Consider the following 19,949-nt stretch of genomic DNA (forward strand, 5'->3'; position numbering starts at 1 on the left):
CTAAAACCACAACCTAAGAATTTAATTTAAAGCTGTTTCTGGTTAAGAACATTTTCCAGCACCTAAAATAAACAAATGCAAATCCTCTCTTGAAAAACACACTTTTAATCCAGATCTCATGGAAGTCCCAAATTTAAAGGCCCAACAAACAATTTCACAACAAAAATGCACAAATCATGCACAGCACAAAGCACAGCCACCACGAGTGAGAGTCAGCAGATACTCTCAAAGAGCTCACACACGAGATGGGCGTGGAAGAGGCACTTCAAGTAAGGGCCAGGCACCCAGCAGAAACGAACCAAGAGACTGGAAAAAGAATCAAAGATAAGTTCTAAATGTTGAATATATAATAACTGAAATTAAAAACTTAATACTTCAAGTGTCAGATAAGATGGCTGAAGAGTGACTGAAGGAATTGGAGAAGCATCTAATGAAACAGCCCACAATGGAGTACAAACTAAGACATGGGCAACATAAAAGATGGAGTTTGTGAGACCTGGACATTAAAATGAGGAGGGAGGTCAATATATTTCTAATTATAGTTCTGTCAAAAGATGATTTAAAAAGTGGAGAAGAAAGGGTATTTGAAGAGACATAGCTAAGAATTTTTCAACCTTGATGAGACCAGTCCAAGGAATCCCACGCTGGATAAATAGAACAAATCCACACCCGGACATATCACAGTAACACAAAAGAACCCAAAGATAAAGACCAATCTTAAAAACAATGAAAGGAAGAGTTAACTCATCTACAAGGGAGCAATAATTAGACTGACACTTAGCTTCTCAGAAACCATAACAGAAACTAAAACGATGGGAAAAAATATATGTAGAATACCATGAGAAAATAACTGGAAACTTACAGTTGTATTCCCAGAGAAACTATTCTTCAAGATCATGGGAAAAAATAGATTTTTAGGTCAACAAAACTAAGTAAGTTTACCACCAACAGACCCTCAATAAAGGGGCCTGTAAAAGATGTATTTCAGGAAGAAAGATTAGTCCCACAAGGAAAGTTGGAAATACAAGAAGAAATATTGAGCAAAGAACATGGTTAGGATGTGGAAAATAAAAACAAACATTAACTCTATAAAACATAAATAATTTTCAACTTGTAGGTTTAAAATGAAACTAGTTGAAGCTAAAATATTGTAAAAGACACATGTAAGCTGGTGGATAAACTAGTAGAATTAGAATATTTTATGATGCTTATATTATTCAAAGGGTGGGTGAAGATATTATCATTTAGACTTTAAGTGTAAATACTTAAATTTCAAGATGCACTATAAAAATAATAGAAACAGAATATCACTTCAAAATCAGTAGAAGGAGAAAAATAGTATGAGATAAAAAAATTCCATCCAAAAGAAGGCAAATACATAGAAAAAGTAAAATTAATAAAAATCACAAAAAAGATGCTAAAAGTAAATCCAAATATATCAATAACCACAAAAATATGACTGGATTAAAATCTCTAAATAAAAGTAAAATTTTTCAGATTGGATTTTTTTAAATACTAATACTTGGTACTTGTAAGTGATATAAGTAAAGCACCAGGACTCTGAAAGACTGGGACAAAATGGGAAGAATGAGATTTCTCAGGCAAATACTATGCAAAAACATTTATGTCAGTTATGACAAAATTAAATAAAAGTGATGTGAAGGCCAAAAGCATTTTTTAAAATAGAAAAGGTTACTACATAATAGTAAAGGTTTTAATTCCCCTGGAGAAGCCTGCCTTTGAGATCATTTCTTTAATATAATTTTTACTGTGGTAAAACATACATAACATAAAATTTACCATTTTAACCATTTTGAAGTGTACAGTTCAGTGGCATTAAATACATTCACAATGTTTTGCCACTGTCACCACCATCTAGTTTCATACAAATGGGACCACACGACGTAGGGTCTTTCAAGGCTGGCATCTTCCTTACTTGGCCTCGTGTGTTCAATCTCCACCCACATTGTAGCTTGAATCAGTACTTCCTTCCTTTATGTGGCTGAATGCTGTTCCATCGTGTGGACATGCTCCAGCTGATGAAGGGCTGGGTTGCTTCCACCTTTAGGCTCCTGTGCATAGTGCTGCTCCGAGGTCGCTGTAGATCTGCCCGCCTCTATTTGTCAGGTCTTGAGGAAAGTTGTAAAGAGCCTGCACTTTTGCTAAGTGCCCCAGGGACCCACTTCTTTGCACCCCCCACTGCTGGACTGGGCTCAGTTTCATCTTCTCAGAGCCCCTCTTCCTCCATCCGATGGAAGGCGGTTCCTCGCCTGCCAGTCTCTGCCTTGGGTTCTTCTTCGTTTCTTTCCTCCATCACAATTTGTGATGAGGTTGTTGATTTTTTAAAAGCATTTGTGTCCTCTACTCCTTGAACATCAGCTCCTTAAGGACAGGAGACCCTGTCTGTCTGAGGAGTTACAGCCTGCCGCCTAGTAAGTGTTTAACAAATAGCCTGGTAGTGGAGATATTGAGCTAAATGGGCTTTTGAGATGTTATCAGACTTGATCCCTTGCTGGGCTCTATTCAAACTCTGAGGGTCAAATAAAGTGTAGCTTGAATGCCTGCTTCAGTGGATTGGTAAAGTTTGTCTGGGCACTGGCGGGGGGGGGGGGGGGGACTGTCCTGATGCTGCTGATTTGCTCAGCAGGAGCCAGCTCACGTGGAGCCTTTAAGCCAGGCCCTCTTCTTAAGAGCGTTCTTTCCCCATCTGGCTACTCCGGGTCTTTGCCTCATGGACCCTTCATTGTGAGACATACATTAACTGCCCTATTGAAAATTGTGGTGGTTGGGGTGTCTTTTCTTACATTTCTTATCCCTCTTTTTGGACATATTTTTCTCCTTAGCACTTACCATCATCTGACAAAATACCTTCTCCACTGGCTCCTCACTAAAATGTAACTCTAGGAGGGCAAAAATTTTCATGTTTTGTTCACTGCTGTAATCCAGTCTCTTGAACGATTACCCTGCACAGAAATGCTCAGTTAATATTTGGTGAATAGAACAAATAAATAAATAAGAAGACTGTTCCTAGGAGTGCAGGTTGGCACCTCTGGGAGTCTATAGATTCCCCAGTCACATCTAGACGGGGATCTGTGGGACCCCATGGCTCTGGCTTTGAGTCACTAAGTCTTAGCAGTGATCCTAGAATTCTTGGTTTCTACTCTGGTTCCAAACTATGGGAGCCTGCTGTGCTCCCTAACCAGTTCCCAAATGTTCCTTTCCTGAGCTCCATCCTCCTCCTCTTCCAGAGATGTGTATGGTTTCAATTCCTTCAAGTCATAGTAACCATCATAGACTATTTCTGTTCTGAATGGATTGCCAGAGTCCATATTACTGGGGAATGTGAAACAACATTTATTGTGTGCTGAGCATTCTATCAGCTATGTCTCATTTAATTGTGGCAACAATCCTAGGAGGCAGGTGGGTATTATTCTATCCCTTTTACAGATGAGGAACTAAATGTCTGTAATTAAACCCAAAGTCACCTAGCACATAAGAAACAATGCTCAGGGTAAACACATGTTTGACTGTAAATCTGCAGTTCAAACTATTTCTACCCTTAGATGTTGCATTAGTTTCCTATTGCTGAAAAACACGCATTTTTAGCAATGTAACAAAATACCGCTCATTATCTCATGCTCTGTGGGGCAGACGTTTGGTACTGTGTGGCTATTTTCTGCTCAGGCAGAAATTAAGGTATCAGCTGGAGGTGTTCTCACCTGGAGCTCAGGGACTTCTATGAAGCTCATTCCTGGCCGAGTGGAATTCAGTTCCTTGGGGTTGTAGCTGAAGTCCCCATTTCGTTGCTGGCTGTCAGCTGGAGCTGTGCTTAGCTTCTAGAAACCACTCACAAGTCTCATCACATGGCCCGTCAAGCCAGTAGCAGCACATTGAATCTTCCTCATGCTTCTAATCCCTCTGACTTCTTCTGATACCAGCCAGAGAAAACACTCTGCTTTTACAGGGCCAATACGATTATATTAGACTCAGCTAGATAAACTCCTTTAGCCACAAAGTAATAGAACATAATCGTGGGAGTGACATCTCGTCGTGTCCACAGGTTCTACCCACATTCAAAGGGGAGGCTAGTGTATAAAGAGGAGGACCATTGGGTTCACTCTCAGAACGTGCCGGCTACGATGCTGTAAACCTGGAACACGGTGAGTGTTCCTCTAGCAGCCACGCGACCCCAAAGCAGGCACCAATATCCTGGTAGCTTTCCTATAACGCACAAGCTTCCTAAAACAGCTAGGAGCAGATTTCCATCCTTTTTATTTCAGTCTCTTTCGGTTCCATGAGATTCCTCATTCTCTCTAGGAGTTGGCTGGGCCAGGCAGGGACAGAACCAACAGCAATTAATTACCTAATGTATATGATGATGAAAAAGGAGTTGGAGGAGAAATAAAAGTAAACGTTTAAACACATTCATAAGCCTAACTAGAAACTAGAAAAATATATCAAGAAACAATAGGCAAAATTATTTTTCTTAACTTAATGAAAGATATGCTTAGTACCACACTTCCTTCCATATTTTTTGTCTTCTTGGGGAGTTTCATGTAAGCTGTGAGCTGCAGGGATGAAAGCTCCACGCTGGTACCCACACAATGAAACCTGAAAAACAGTCTGAAATGGCTACCAGCAATTGGTGCTAATGAGGATTCCAAACCGAGGACCTGAAGGTCTCCTCAGCTCAAAGAAAGGTCACTGCTGTCCAGAGAGCCTCTGGGCCCCGCTTTCCCCACTCACCAAGTCACACAGCTTGCTGAGACGGCACAGCTGCCTCAGATTTCAGTGTCCTTGGAGGAGCATGCAGAAAGTAGGCGTTCTCACCCGAAAGAACAGAAGGGTTGGGTAACACTCCAAGGTGTCCTAACGGAACAGTAGGAACTTTCTGTCTACCCTAGGATTTCTGTGTCATCTCTCAAACCTCCAACAATTAAGTGAAAATTACAGCTCCTGGTTTTCTTAATAGCTCTCCTCCTTAGGCTTTCCTGAGACTGAGAAATTCAAAAGTTACTTAGTTCTCAACTCTGTAAGAGACTGTGAATCTTTTTAGCTTATAGGCTATTATTTTTCTTATGACTCTTGCAAGACTATTGCCTTCTTCAGTGTGGAAACTATGCCGTATTGTGTATTTTTATATAATTCAATGTCTGGCACATAATAATTGCTTAATAAAATGTCTGGTGAGGCACCACCAGCCAAGTCAGTGTTCTGTGTTACTTTTCCCGTTGTACTGTTTTATTTCTAAGTCTCCTCTAAGACCGAGGTTGTGTATTTTGAGTTAGGGGGTTGAACTAGGATGCTGATGGATAGTGTGCGCTAACCAGAGACACTTAGGTCTGTGTCTGCCGGCAGCCAGTCGCGGTGTGAGTGCACTGGGAGCACCTGCGACGGGTCCACAAGGACCCAGTAAAAGCAGCAAACCACAAGGATGGATTGCCAAAGTTCAAACAGGGACTGGTAAATCCATCGAGGAAACATTGAGCTCCGAAGGAAGGTTCAGTTTGGGTGCTGACACCCTCTTGCACCACTCAGATCCATGTGTTACATCCTTTTATAAGAAGCTGCAAAACTACAGTATATCTCCGTGATTTGTTTTTTTTTAATGAAAGTCTTCTCACTCCTTCTCTGAGAAGACAGATACAAGTCCAGTAATTCACATTCAATATGGTGGCCAGTTGTGATATCCTGGAAGACTAAAGTAAGAGAGGTTGTAAAACAAGCTAGAGTCCTACTGCTACAGTTTGTCCCAAGGGCGAAATTGATATTCATCAATCCTTCATCAACTCGGCATGCTAGCTTCCCCTCACCCTTGTCTAGCATCTTACCTCGTCCCAGTTGTTTGCCTAGTGAGGTGACCCAGCCTTTAACCCCTAATGGATCTGAGTACTTAGTCGCTCTGCCCTTGTTGAAGCATGTTTGCTGTAGTTGCCCTTAGTCATTGCCAGGCATGAAGTACGAAGAGACACCCCACTGACTCCTCTGTATTCCAGACCTGCTCCCTCAGTGTGGTAGTTGCCCTCCCTCCTTATAGTGACTGACAGGACAAATTACTGCAGCCAGTACCATAATGTCCTTCTTAGCCTAATGGTCTACTGACACATGAGGAGTCCAAAGTGACTCTGTGGTAGTTACCTCACCCCTTTAGTACTTTATCCCCTGGGAAAGAGCTTTCCCCTGCCACAGAACTGGGCTCTGTACCCTGGCAGAGCCTGAGATTAAGGGAATGGAAGCACAGATCCACAAACAGATCACTGGGCATGAGAGCTTATTATTATACCCATTATTATCTGGAGCCATGTATTTGGGTCAAACAGCACAAAATACCAGCAGTTCAAGGTACATGCTACATCTTGAAGGACAGAATCCTACCCTGCATGCATTGTCCCATTGCCAGCACCTTAGCTGAGTCTTAACAGGCTGTTCCACCCTTTTATCAGGCTGGCTGTTTCTATGTGATGGCGCACATATAAGACCACAAACCCGTAATCATGAGCCCACTGTTACACTTTCTTTGCTACAAAATGAGTCCCTTGATCAGAGGTAATGTTGTGTTGGACCCACGCCAATGGATAAGACTTTTTTTTTTTTTTTTTTAAAGATTTTTATTTTTTCCTTTTTTCTCCCCAAAGCCCCCCGGTACATAGTTGTGTATTCTTCGTTGTGGGTTTTTCTAGTTGTGGCATGTGAGACGCTGCCTCAGCGTGGTCTAATGAGCAGTGTCATGTCCGCGCCCAGGATTCGAACTGACGAAACACTGGGCCGCCTGCAGCGGAGCGCGCGAACTTAACCACTCGGCCACGGGGCCAGCCCCTGGATAAGACTTTTTATAAGCTTCTAGGTGGTGCTGATGGGAAAGGCTCTATAGGAAGGGAGGTCAAACCAATATGTGGAGTGTGTGTCAATTCCAGTAAAAATAAACAACCTCTTTCTACAAGTGGAAGGATTTTGATGTGATTTGTTACCAGGTGGCTGCCCGGTCTCCTTAATGAATTCTTCCTTAGTCTTTGCTGCTGGCAGATTTGCACTTGGTGGTAACAATGATTAGACCAGCCTCAGTGAGGGGAGCTTATGTTGTTGAGCCCGTGTATAACCTGCATATCTGCTACCATGGCCTATCCATAAGTTGCAGAAGCTATGGGATGCTGAGGAAAGAACATGGCTGACATCCTTTGCACAAGTCTTTCTGTCCTCCTGCATTGGGTGCTCTCTGGTGGCATTAACCATGAAACTTAGAATTGCACATTCCAACCACTACCCCTCACCCTCGTTCTTCCTGATACTGCTAGACAAATTCTGGAAGTGCTTTGGCTTAAGGATTTTTCTTTTTGGAGCTAGGCTTGTACTATTCTATCAGGGCTGTGCTGAGGCCTAACTCTATCAGCCAAGAGGCAATGAGAGGTGGCAGGAGAGAGTCTTGAGATAGAGTCGCTTTCTGAGGCACCTGCTCCAGGTGAAAAAATTACACATCCCCAGGGAAGGGGAGGCTGTTCTCTGGAAAGACGAAGGTGCTGCTTTTACTGGTCAGAAAAGTCCAAGAGAATTTGGGGATTCAAGATTCTCAGGTCTGAAACTCAAACATTACCACTCCAAGTTGTACTCATTTTCTATCAAGGCCCTGTCCCTGGCATAGGAGACCCACTGAGACTGGATGGGTCACCTTTGCAGCCGAGTCCCCTGTAGAATCAGTTGCTGGGCTGATTTTCATCACAGCTGTGGCCTGAGACTGCAGGAGAGAAGACTGACCTTTAAACCAGAAACCTTCTGGTTTTATATTCTTCCTTAAGTGGAAATTGAGTCTCCTTTGTCTTTCATTTTCTTTGACTATCTAAAGCAGCCACCCCACTTTACAACCTTTATAAAAAGACCTTCTTCCCAAACCAACTAAGGGCTACAATACCCTGGTCTCCCAGTGCCTTGCTCTCCAACTGCACCACCCGACTCATCCACGGGTGAAAGCACAAGCAGCTGCATCGCACAGCTTCTCACCACCAGCAATGGTTCTTTCCACTTATTGCCCAAATGGCAACACAAATTTAAAGTCTTGTTTCTAGAATCACTTCTGATTTTAGCCAAGTTTCTATGAAGCAGAGCCTGAGGCAAGGATTGAAGTGATGATACTTTACTTCAAAGAAGCAAGCCTAGAGATGTGAAGGTGGAAAAGAAAAGGGGAAATGAGGCAAGGAAATACAGAGGTAATAAAGTGTATTTTATCCCACTGGCCACTTTTTCTCAGTAAGTAGGGAAGACTTACAGCGGCTGTCGTCAGATGTGTTTGCTTGACCTGCAGGACTTTGGAAGGTTTACAAAGAAATTTTTCACCTCAGAGAAATCCCCAAAAAGATAAATGAGGTGGAATTATCTGACTGGCTCCCTTCTATTTCTCATTTGTCATTGCTCTCGGTTTGCCCATTGCAGTAGATCAACTTCTACAGCAAATACAAGCCACAACATCCTGTTTGCAAAAGTATCTAATCTTGAAAGTGACCAAATGTTTGGAAGCAATATGAAACAATAAAATTTCATGAAATGAAATAGACATATCAAGCTGACTCTTAAATAAAGTATTGTAGGTAAGTAATACTATGTGGAGAGGATTGAGGAAGAAAGAACCAACGGGACCAGAAATTCATAGAGTTCTTGGGAATTTTCTTCTGACAGACATGAAAATATGTTTAGATACCCACAATTATTTTAAAAATCAAGAAACAAAAATCACAATATATTTTATATAATTCTACCCTAAAAATAAATTTCTTCTACTGCAATGAAAATGCAATCACATCAAAATCAATGTACAAAATTAAAATGTTACTTATTTAAATAGTTGATGTGTATTTTTTTACCTTTAAAACAAACAAACAAACCAAAAAGCAAGCACTTGCTTTGAAGCAGAGGCAAAGGGACAACGTAGGAAGTACCCACCCTTGGGTGACCTCTGGCCCATACTAAGATTATTTTTTTTTTTACCTAAAAGTATGGTCAACAAGGCATATCGTTCCCTCATGGAATGTACTTCATACTTTTGCTACAAGTACTATCTAAAGGCCACTGGATTGTGTATTCTGTAAGAGCATGAGCCACATGTTTTAGTCACCGCTGGATATAGTTTATCAAACTGGGTAAGCACTCAGTTAGTACTTATTGATGATACAATAGGTCAATTAGTCAGCCAATCCAAAGAGGCCTGGTATACTTTTCCATCTGTCATTTCTCATTGCTCTTGGTTCACCCATTGGAAGTCTTGATTCTACATCAAGTACAAACTACATTTATTAAATGATATTTGAGTAGGCCTCCCCAGTCTTTCTCACAGCTCTTCCTCAGTGCAGTGAATATAAATATTGAAAATTGTGTAAATCTGTAGCTAAAAGATGAGCCTTCAGAATTCGAGTTTAATACATGGGTCGGGCATAGCTGAATTTTCCTCATCTGAGGTAACTTGGGAAATTTCAAAGGATCCATGATGGTGTATCATGCCAATATTCATAGATTTCCAGGGGATACTTGTTTTCACTCTAAATGTGTAAAAAGACAAACACCAGATTACCTTTTTGTAGGCTTGACAAGTCACTCACATTAGATTCATTTACCTACTATGGGCCAGATTTCCCTGTTGATAACAACTTTTTCCCTGTCTTTAGCTTATTTAATATGCTTCAATTCATGACTAATAGCCATAGAAAAATAAGCCTAAACTTTGATACTCATTGTGGCCTGCAGTCCAGAGCATGGACCCATAAATGATTCTCCATGTCATGGGACAGAACTGGAACTGAACAGACAACTGGCATGGACTCAAAATAGCAAAAGAGTACTAAGAAAGACATTAGTTTTCTCCATCAAAATGTGGAACTGCCATACAGGATTCTTGAGAAACTTCCTAGTTACCCCACAGTATTTCCATATGTAACTAATGTTGAGAATAACAACCTGCAGTAGAAGGGAGTTCACCAATTCTCCATTCCGGCAGAAGTATTCTTGTCCCATTTAATCTGTTTCAAGATTCAGCATTAATATAAGTTGACTTTGTCAGCACCAACCAATTGAAAATACATTGGGAGCATTGATTATTGGAAGAATAAGTGGTCAGGGAGGTTCTTAGAGAACTCCATAGGAATAGAAAATGACTGCCTGGCCAATAAAAACAACAAAGATATGAAGATAAACAAGATGTTAGCCATCAATGAAAGCAATTAAGTGCCTCTCATCCCTGGTGATGTCAGACAAAAAGTCCATAATATCTGTGCCTCGGTTGGCAATTGATGCTAGGCAGATAACAGCTAGTGAGGTCAGTGTTCCTTCGAAAGCAAGGGGTGACTGGATCACAGCTCAGGCCAGCTCAGTGGGACTGGAACCAGTTCAATGGAAAGATAGTGGCTAAAAGGGGCACAGCTAAATTTTCTTATTTTTTACAAAGCTGAATTCACATGGTGGAGTCTTGGTAAAGCTGGAGTCTGAACGCAGAAAGTTCTCAAGTTTTCCATGCCTGCTCAGGAAAAGGAGCAAAGCATCAATTGTGCAGGTTAGTTGAATGGTATACAATGGTGTAGTTGAATGGCTCTTGAAGAGCGAAGTTGTCCAGAAATTATCAGAACCTAGATTCCATTTATTCATTTCTTGTTTAGTCTAGTGTTGTAAGGTATGATCTGCTGTTAAACTTCTTAGCATCTCTTTGAAGCAAGGTCACTTGCCCATATGATAGATAGCCTAGAAGTGAATATTGTTCTGCCCACATTCCATCAAGCAAAGCACCTGGTCATGTTAAAAAAGGTTGCATGGTTAAACCCTCCTTTTCTAGTGTAGACAGATGAGACTATTTTAGGAGCTTTCCTTTCTTCTTCACTTTTTTCCAATTGAAGTCCTTAACACTGGATTTTTTTTCCCTCCATATTATCAGACAAGGGATCAATATTCCTTCTCCCATGGGCTAAGTAACCTCCAGGGACCCTTGGACTGCTGGTCTCCGTCTGTGTCTCTGGGAGTCAGGCTGATGGAACTGTAAGGATCACTGGGCTGGAGACAGGACCCAAAGGCTGCTGATCTCGGCTCTGCCACTAACTCATGCTGTGACCTTGAAAAGTTATTTTCCTTTTCTAGGTCACAATTTTCTTGTCTGCCAAATGAAAGCATTCAATGAATAATGTGTAAGCTCAATTTACAGCTTAAAGCTTCCTTAATTCAAAGCGCAATTTGAGGTCTGGAGTTCTCTGATACTTTCAGGCACCTCATTTACTCCAAAATAGACCTTCTGGATGTTAAGTATGGTTAATGTATGTCTGATGTTATGGGCATGGAGAAAGGAATTGTTAACTCTGTAGAAATTTGTGAACTTTTCAAAGTTTACTTTGGTCCCTTTGGGGAACTCATTTGCATATCCCATCTCAGTGGCCTGAATGATTTGAAACAAGTCTCTCAGGTGGACAAATTAATTCTTTCTCAAAAGCAGGTCAGTCCCTATCGGTTCTCTTTGGGAATAGCCTTTCTGCTTAGGAATATTTTAAGAAGGATATAGGAACCATTCAATACCTTGTGTCTTTCACACTCTGCCTCCTATGTCCAATGGACCTTTAGCAAGTGCCCCTCTGAGAGAGAATCAGGGGATTTCTAAGGCATTTGCAAATGAGTATCCATTTGAATTCAGCGGTTAGTGCTTCTCCATCTTTTATTACCCTTACTATGGTTGATTTAATGTGAACTCTTCATACGCACAGTTACCCAATGGTTTTTCTTTTTTTCTTACAGGCTGTAATATGTAAAACACAAAGAAATATGAAAGGATCCCTCAGGAACTTTAACTTCCTATATTGGTGAAAAATGCTTCAAAGTTAGCAAAAGACCAACTTCTAGAGCCTTTGGAATATTTTTGAAGGCAAGAGCTTATGTGATATCAGATGCTGTAAATTCTTAGCTCACGTCTACAACAGTATGCTTTCAATAAACGTTTTCTCTTGCTGTTGTTATTATTATTATTTTATTATTCTCAAGAGCAATATCAACACAGAGAACTGGCATTCTAGTTGATGTAACCCTTCTCCCCAGACCACATCCTCACTGGAGTTCTAAAGGTTGAGCTGAACACATATGTTGTGTTGAGTGTTATGTTTCTCCTCCAGATCTACTCTCCACCCTTCTGCACCGTGTGATCCAGGAGGCTGATCTAGTAAATATATGAATGCGCTAACCTACTCTCTAACGTCCAATCGGGTTGGGTCAATGGGGAACACCAGCAGGATGTCAGAGGGCAAGAGCAAAGTGAGGATGAGTGTTTACTGCCCTGCTCCCTCCCTTTACGACTGTTTAGTTGCTATCAATCGAAGGTCTCATTCCCTACCCAGTAGTTCTCTTCACCCAGCTATCTCAGTCTCCAGGTTAGTAACCACACCCTCCCTTGCCCATCAAGCTACTGCTTTCCTGATACTAACCAGAGAACGTTGCACTGTTCTTTGTGGTGTACCTGTACCCAACCACACTTTGGCAAATAGTCTCTTTATTAAACTTTGTTCAGATTATCCAGTTTAAATGCGGCATGCCTTTCCTGCCAGGACCCTGCCAATGCACCTGGTCTCTAGGCCATTAGTTCCATGAGGACAAAGATCTCCATTTTGGGTTGTTCATTGCCGTATCCCAAGCACCAAGCACAACGCCTAGCATACATTAGGCATTCAAGAAATATTTGTTGAATGAATTACTGTTCTCTAATTAAGGCTTAGAACAAGTTTTATGGAACCAAAGGCTTTTGCAATTTTGGAGGTTCTCTTTAAGAAAAAGAATATACAAATATATCAGTGTTGCAGAGTTTACAAAACTCTAAGACCTTATTGCTAGGGCTCCTCCCAAGACCTTGAATGGTCCTCATGCAAAGGAAGGGCCCTGAAACTTCAATTTCTCTGGCTTCAACCTGCCTCTCATTGAATCTCAACTCAGAGTTTCAGGGAGTCTGCCAGTTGCCTTCACAGAAACGTGAAGAGAACAGCATGATGTAATGCAAAATGCATAGAATTGGGAGTCAGATACACACTGGGGTTCCAGCTTCTCGGCTTACTAGTTATAACCTTGGACAGGACACTTAGTCTACTTCATCTATAATAGAGGGATGGTAACTCTTCCCTCAGAGGACTGTTGGAGGATTTCCTGAGGTAACTACATAGGGTCCTGGAGTCCTGGCACATAGTAGGTGCTTAGTGATTGTCAGTCGTGCCATGTGAAGGTGTTTCCCCCGCAGCCCCCTTCAAGCCTTCCCCAGGCCAGCATCCTATTTGTTGGGATCAATTGAGCTTTCTTCCTGAGTCCTCTGAGCGTCACTCTAAGCACCTGCAACTTCAGGATCAGACCATGGCCCTGTTCACACCAAGTTTTGGAGTCAATATTTTCACAATGGAAAGTCCAGTATGTAGCATGGTTTGCCTGTGGCCAAACATCCAGCCTTGTTTGCTGGGGATTTTTTTGTTTCACTCACCATAACTCAGCCAGATCTCTGTGGACCCATTTAGATGCCCTAAGCAAACTTTTTCATTGCTTTCCCAGAGAAAAAATTCTCCCCATATATCATTTTCCTAGTCATCCTCAAAGGCATGTCAGCTGCCTTCTACATAAACATTTTATTATAGGGTTGAGCAGCCAAATTTTAGAGCCTGGGTTATCTTTTTAAAAATTCTATGTGCTCTGTTATTGATGACCTCCTCTTCCAGTTACTCAAATATGAATTATATCCAAATCCTTGCTTAAACAATGCAAAATCCATGAAGATAGGGTGATAATTGCTTTATTCATCATTGTTCTCTCAGAATAGGGCATAATATCTGGCATGTAATAGATACTCAATAACTACTTCGAATTACTAAGTGAATGATTGAGTATATTATGAAGAGTGAAATATCAGAGGATGATCCAGGGGATATGATTTAAAAGGATAAACTAAGAAATCAAATGTGGCAATATTTGTTACCATATATCTACAGGGGTTAAATATTTTGTGAGGGAGTCAGTTCTTCATGATTGGAGATACTAAAGCAGAAACTAGCAAAAATCTGTCTGGAATTCTGTAGGGAAAAATATTCATTGAATTTAAAATAGAAGTTGGTTACTTCTAATTTCAATTTCGACTCTGAGAACATGTGATTTCATAAATTCATACCACCCGAGTGTTAGGTAGTGGTTTGTGACAATTTGGGACCTGGTTGACCTCGGAGCTGACTGCAGTGTCAATGGATTGGCTTTGGTACCTGGACCAGGTTAATTTCTCTGAGCCTCGGTTTCCACATCTGTAGAGTGAGCGTAATAATGATTTCACAGGATTATTGTGGATTAAATTAGATACTAAATTTAAAACCCTCAAACTCCATTCTAAGTATCTACAAACTGTTCAACAAATATTAGATTCCTTCTCTACTCTACCCCTCAAAGTTACGACCTTAGTAAGGCAGAATAGTTAAGGAATTCCTCCAGAATGCAATGTGAGAAAGAGGCTGGCACTGCAATTTGAGGACCAGGTCTCTCAGTCTGTCACTAGCCCTAACAACCTCTGTGACTTTCAGCAAATCATACCATCTTTAGCCTCCAGTTCTTTAGTTTTAACATGAAGGCCCTATTAACCACTTTCTTTGATTCTTTCAAGTCCTGAAGATAAGGTATTTATTCAGAAAGCTCAGTTCACCTTCATTTTGGAACTTCTTAAATACTTACACAACATAAGATAGGGAACCCTGCATTCTCTTGCCAGTTTTTTGACCATTATGGGTGGGATCCTAGCATGTGGCTGAATCTGATTTGGTCTCATGAATGTAGTACTGTGCACTTTGTGAAATATAATATGCCACGTGTAATTTGTTACCCAAATCAACCTGTCTTGGCTGAGATGCAGGTACCCTCTCTGAGGCAGAGCTCTTCCACAACAACTTCACTTCTTCCAGTGATGAGATCGAAGAATTAATATTCTGCGGCTATTAGGATAATAATTCAGTTTTTCAAAAGGGAATGTCCTTAACATGGGCCTGGTATTCCTCCTGCTGCCACTAAATAGGACCCTCCACCTCCTTCTCTGAGCCCTCCACTTCCCTCTCGGAGCCTTCGCTCTGAAGCCAGCAGAACTCATTCTCTGTTAAACACCTACTTCCATAACCATGGGAGGAACAGATCATTCTAGCCCAGAAACCCTACAGCACACTGGTGTGTCTTCTTTAAATCTGATTAGTAATTCAAATAAAAAGCCTGATACAGTCTCATTATATTCTTCTTCCTTTGGGAATAAATTTAAAAAATAATAATAGGAATAATAAAGCATAACATTAAAATAGGGTGAACTATTCAGCGGAGATGAAGAGCAAGGCATCAAGAGAAGACTCCTGCCTCTAACTGGGAAATTAAACTGCCCTCTCAGTTTTGGTTATAAAGGGAAGATTTCACTCAACTGTGAAGGCAAAAGATTTGATTGCTAGAGCTGTGATCCTTGGTTAGCTTTATGACAGCTTGGATGGGTTGATTTTAAGGAAAACTGATTTCAAAAGTACACCTCTGCCTCCATGTCCGTATTTAAGTCATAGCCACTCTCCCCTCCTCCCCCTTAAAGCACGTTCTCGTGGCGCTTTCATGTTGAATGAGCAGTGTCTAGTTCCTCATGACCTCAGGCCCCATCCACAGCTGCACTGGCAGATCCTGGCTGTGTTGAACTTTGGAATGTTCTCCTCCAGAGGTTTCAATGAGAGCCACGTGTTTTTGCTGCTTTCTCTAATTCCAGTAACTCGTCTGCCTCACTGCGACTCCTCAGAAACTCTCTGCAGACCCGAGTTCCCCCAGCTCAAAGGATCCGTTTAGACATGAAGGGAACGTGAGGCCAGAGGCACAGGAATACTGTGGACTAAATGGAAGAGCCAAGACAAGGTCATGGTATAGGCACCGCCCTCCAGAAGGCTGCAGGAACCAACTCCAAAGGAGAAATCAGAGCACGTGAGTTTCAGAATCAACAAATACTGACTAAGCAGCCACTGTAAGCTGAGCTGTTTCGCATTATTTCAACATTAAATCTGTATTCTAAGGCAGTCGTTAGTGACTCTATTTTATAATGGGGGCACTGAAGCCAGGAAAGGTTGCATGACTTTCTTAAGGTCACAAACTTGTTTCAAAGTTGAAATGTGAACTCATATCTCCTGACTCATATTTCTCTTCTTTTCATCATATTACAGTGTTTCCTTATGAGGTTGGAATCCTGGTTCTGCTTCTTGGCAGCTGGACGTCCTTCATCGAGCCAGTCATTCTGAGCCTTTTCTTCTCTACAAAATATTGAGGATAGACAACAGGGCCGTTCTAGTTCCGTGACACACCAAAGAGGAAGAATTCTCTGCTCGTCTGCCGTGAGAAGAATTGTTGATGACTGCCTCTCAGAGCCAAAGGACCAGCATTAAAACCCCTCTTTGACCAAGATTAAAACCACTAATCATTGAATTAAAAGTGCCTTGCAATCGCTAAGATTCCATTTTCCAATGATCATGGCTGCCCATAGATTTCAGGGTAAAGTTTCAAGTTCTTGCTTTAACCAACAAGGCCCTTCATCACCTGTCTTCCTACTCCTTTGCCTTCCTCTGTGTTTAATCCCCGGAATCACATCTCACTTTGCAGCACTGCTGTCCACCCAGCCTGTAATTGCAATTTCCCTCTACCCCTGCCATTCCTCCAAGTAGGGTGACTTCTCCCCTTTCTCATCCAGTTACCTCAAACGTCTCTCTGAAAATCGACTCCATGGTCTCCTCTTCTGGGAAGCCCGCCTTGACTCCAGCTTAATATAGATGCCTCTCCTCTTTGTTCCTACAAACCCTGGGAACCTTACTCACTGCACTTCTCCATAAGGGCCACTCCACTTGCTTTTCTCCCTCACCAGGTTCAGAACTCTCTAAAGACAAGACTACATTGAATTTATCTTATATCTCAGCATCCATCACAGCATCTGAGGCATAACAAGGGATTGATAAACAATTTTGAGTGAGTAAATGGTTAAAACAAGATTGATCATGAAATGGCTAAACAGACAAATGGGAAACAATTTCCTTTTTTTTCCAGCCACAGTAGAGTTTTGCCTGTACTGCCCCGTTACACCGCCCCATCTTCTTATGGAAGGATGTTTCCTAAACCCGTTCATGATTATCTTTGATATGTTAAAGTTCAGCATGTGCTCGCAACTTTCTTGAAAATTGCTATGAAAAAATCACCCTAAAATTCACTGCTGCTTCTTCCAAATTTCTCCACTGAGGAGTTCTGTGGAGTTTAGCCCTTGGAAAGCTTAATTTCCCCTTGATGAATTGGAATTCTTTCTCCTCTTGACAATATAAGCTATATAACCAAGTATCATTTCATTTGCACTTTACCTTCGAGGAACTTTAGAGTCAAATTTCTTGTCCAACTGTAGCAACTATATAAGCCCTCTGGTTTGCAAATTTATATTTTTACTTTACTTTCTGGTCTCCACTTCAATTCAGCAACATTTACTGAGAGCTTGTTGCATGCAGTGAACTGTTCTGGGGGCTCGGTTTATATCAACTGACAAAACAAAATTAAAATTCCACCCTCTTGGAACTCACCCAGGTTAGAGGGATATTATTTTTATGTAAATAGTACAAATCAATTCCAAAATTAATGCACTACATATGATCTAAAGTTGCTGCTTGTATTTGTTACATACCTGGCTCTTTCTTTTACAGTGTATTTGTTATAAATATATCTCTCATCTGAATTTTGTAAATGTGGACACTCCCAGATTTGAAATGTACAAGAGAAAACATCAAGTGCTGGTGGGAAGAGAATCAACTCACTTCAGAGTTCCCTAACAGTGGTGACAGGATGTGCACAGCGGCTGCAGTCATCCTCACGGCGTTTCCCGGCACAGCAGCAGTTGGTGTCTAGAGTCTGGCATTTGCTGTGAACCAGCCTGGCAGCTTTTGTTGTAAGTTTGGGCTTCTTTTGCCCCGTAATTTGCCCCCTGCTGTCATGTGGGAGGGAAATTTACTTTCCAAGATGCCCTACAAAGTGTCAGTGTCCATCTCCTAATCCACCCAGAGCTTGCCACTCCCTACCAGCACCAGCGCCCTGACCTGAAGGCCTCTTAGCTACAGGTCAGATGTGACTTGTACTGTGTTTGTGAGGCCTTTCCTGAGATGCTCCTGCTAGACTTCAGAAATATCTAGAGAGCCTTTTTTTTTTTTTTTTTTTCAGCTGAGGAAGATCCACTCTGAACAGTGTGGGGTAGGTCTGTGCCTGGGAACCAAACCTGGGGTGCTGAAGTTGAGCGCACCAAACTTAACCACTAGGCAACCAGGGTTGGCCCAAGAGATCTTTGCTTTTTGCAAGACCTTATAAATAAAACCAAAGCACCAGCTGAAAGCTGAATCAATATCATGAACTAGAAATAAACAGTTTGCAATACTGTTAGCAAAAGCATAATTTACATTCAGTGGTACACAACATACAATGGGAATCTGATATTTATGTCCTATTCAACTTCCCCAAAAGGTTGGAGAAAACTTTTGAGTGAATGACTAGGTTAGTGAGATCTCCTATATCTATCCTTTTCTATGTCATTATTTAGACTCTTCTTCTGGGCCTCACGCTGCGCTTTTCACTCACTGCCTGTTGTCAGATCATCTGACCAATGTGGGCCTGAGCTGAAAACATCCCTGCCTTGGGGAGAAAAACAGAAATCCATTTTCTAAATGTGACCCCACCTACCCCATCTCTGTTTAACTGTTGTTCTCAATACCGTAGAGGCCACACGCACAGCAGTGCTATCTAATCCAGTGGAATTCACCAAGCAGGAACTTAATGAATTAGTACCAGGTGTGCAAAATAGGCAGCGAGTGACCACAGGGCATGGACAGAGACAATGACAAGGATTTGAACCAGGGCTCTCCTGACTGTGATCAAAGGATATTACAACCTGTTGGGCTAAAAAGTTCACAGTTTTTGTTTTGTTTTTCACATATTAAAAAAATGTGACTTTTGTACTAAGGCACAGCAAATGGCACCTCCCCACTTTACCACTTACATGTATGAGTCCATTTTCTTTTGATAAATATACTACATTCCCAACAGCTGATTCTCTTTTTCTTTCAGGAAGTTAGTGGGAAGATGTTCTCCTAAGCTATCGATCCATGAAACATCAACAGATCTTAACTGTGTTTTTCCAGACAATATAAGCCCCCCCACAAAGAACACACACTGTGTGAATCCATGCACACAATATCCAGAAAAAGGCAGATCTGTGGGGACAGAGGACACACCAATGTTTGCCAGGGTTGGAAAGGGTGCTGGGCTTGTGTGCCAAGAAACCACCAGAGGAAATTTGGTGGAGAGAGGGAGACGAGGCTCCACCACGACGCTAGGAGTGCTTGCATGACTCCATATGTTTACCAAACCCACAGAACAGTACACAGTCAGGAAGGAACTGTATATTTTTTACTATAAGATGTGCTTTATTGATTTATTTATTTTCCTCCCCAAAGCCCCAGTGCATGGTTGCATATCACAGTAGTAAGTCCTTCTGGTTCTTCTATGTGAGCCGTCACCACAGCACAGCAGCTGACAGATGCACCATGTGGTTCCAGGACCAGGAACCGAACCCAGGCTGCTGAAGCAGTGAGAGCACCGAACTTTAACCACTAGGTTGTCAAGGCTGGCTCTGAATTATATTTTATGTAAAACAAAATAAAAACTTTAAAGTCCGTGTTATTTGTTTGCATGATGTGATGAGAAGAACTCAGCTAGGTATCTTGTAACTATGGATTCACTACACTACGTAAGACATGTGTATTTATGCCATCTTTAGTTATTAGCCTTGAGGTTTATGATGTCCAAAGCTAGATGTTTATGGTGTCCAAATACTAGAATTTTGCTAAGGTGGACCCAAGTTTTTAAATAACATGTAATCACGAATACATAGAATTTAAAGGTTAGAAAAGTCT

General features: G+C 41.5%; 2 long non-coding RNA genes across 2 annotated transcripts in view; both read left to right on the forward strand.

Moving 5' to 3' along the window:
- LOC139079099 (uncharacterized) overlaps positions 1-16,509 on the forward strand; it is a 29,897-nt gene extending 13,388 nt beyond the window's left edge. The window contains exons 2-3 of the long non-coding RNA XR_011532405.1: positions 15,740-15,948; positions 16,185-16,509. This is a non-coding gene — a long non-coding RNA (uncharacterized lncRNA). The remainder of the gene's footprint in view (positions 1-15,739; positions 15,949-16,184) is intronic.
- Positions 16,510-16,866: 357 nt separating this feature from the next.
- On the forward strand, positions 16,867-19,699 carry LOC139079098 (uncharacterized). The gene is made up of 3 exons (XR_011532404.1): positions 16,867-16,977; positions 17,694-17,935; positions 19,491-19,699. It is a non-coding gene; the product is annotated as an uncharacterized lncRNA (long non-coding RNA).
- The last annotated feature ends 250 nt before the right edge of the window (positions 19,700-19,949 follow it).

This window comes from Equus przewalskii, chromosome 24 (assembly GCF_037783145.1).
Source record: "Equus przewalskii isolate Varuska chromosome 24, EquPr2, whole genome shotgun sequence".
Lineage (NCBI taxonomy): Eukaryota > Metazoa > Chordata > Mammalia > Perissodactyla > Equidae > Equus > Equus przewalskii.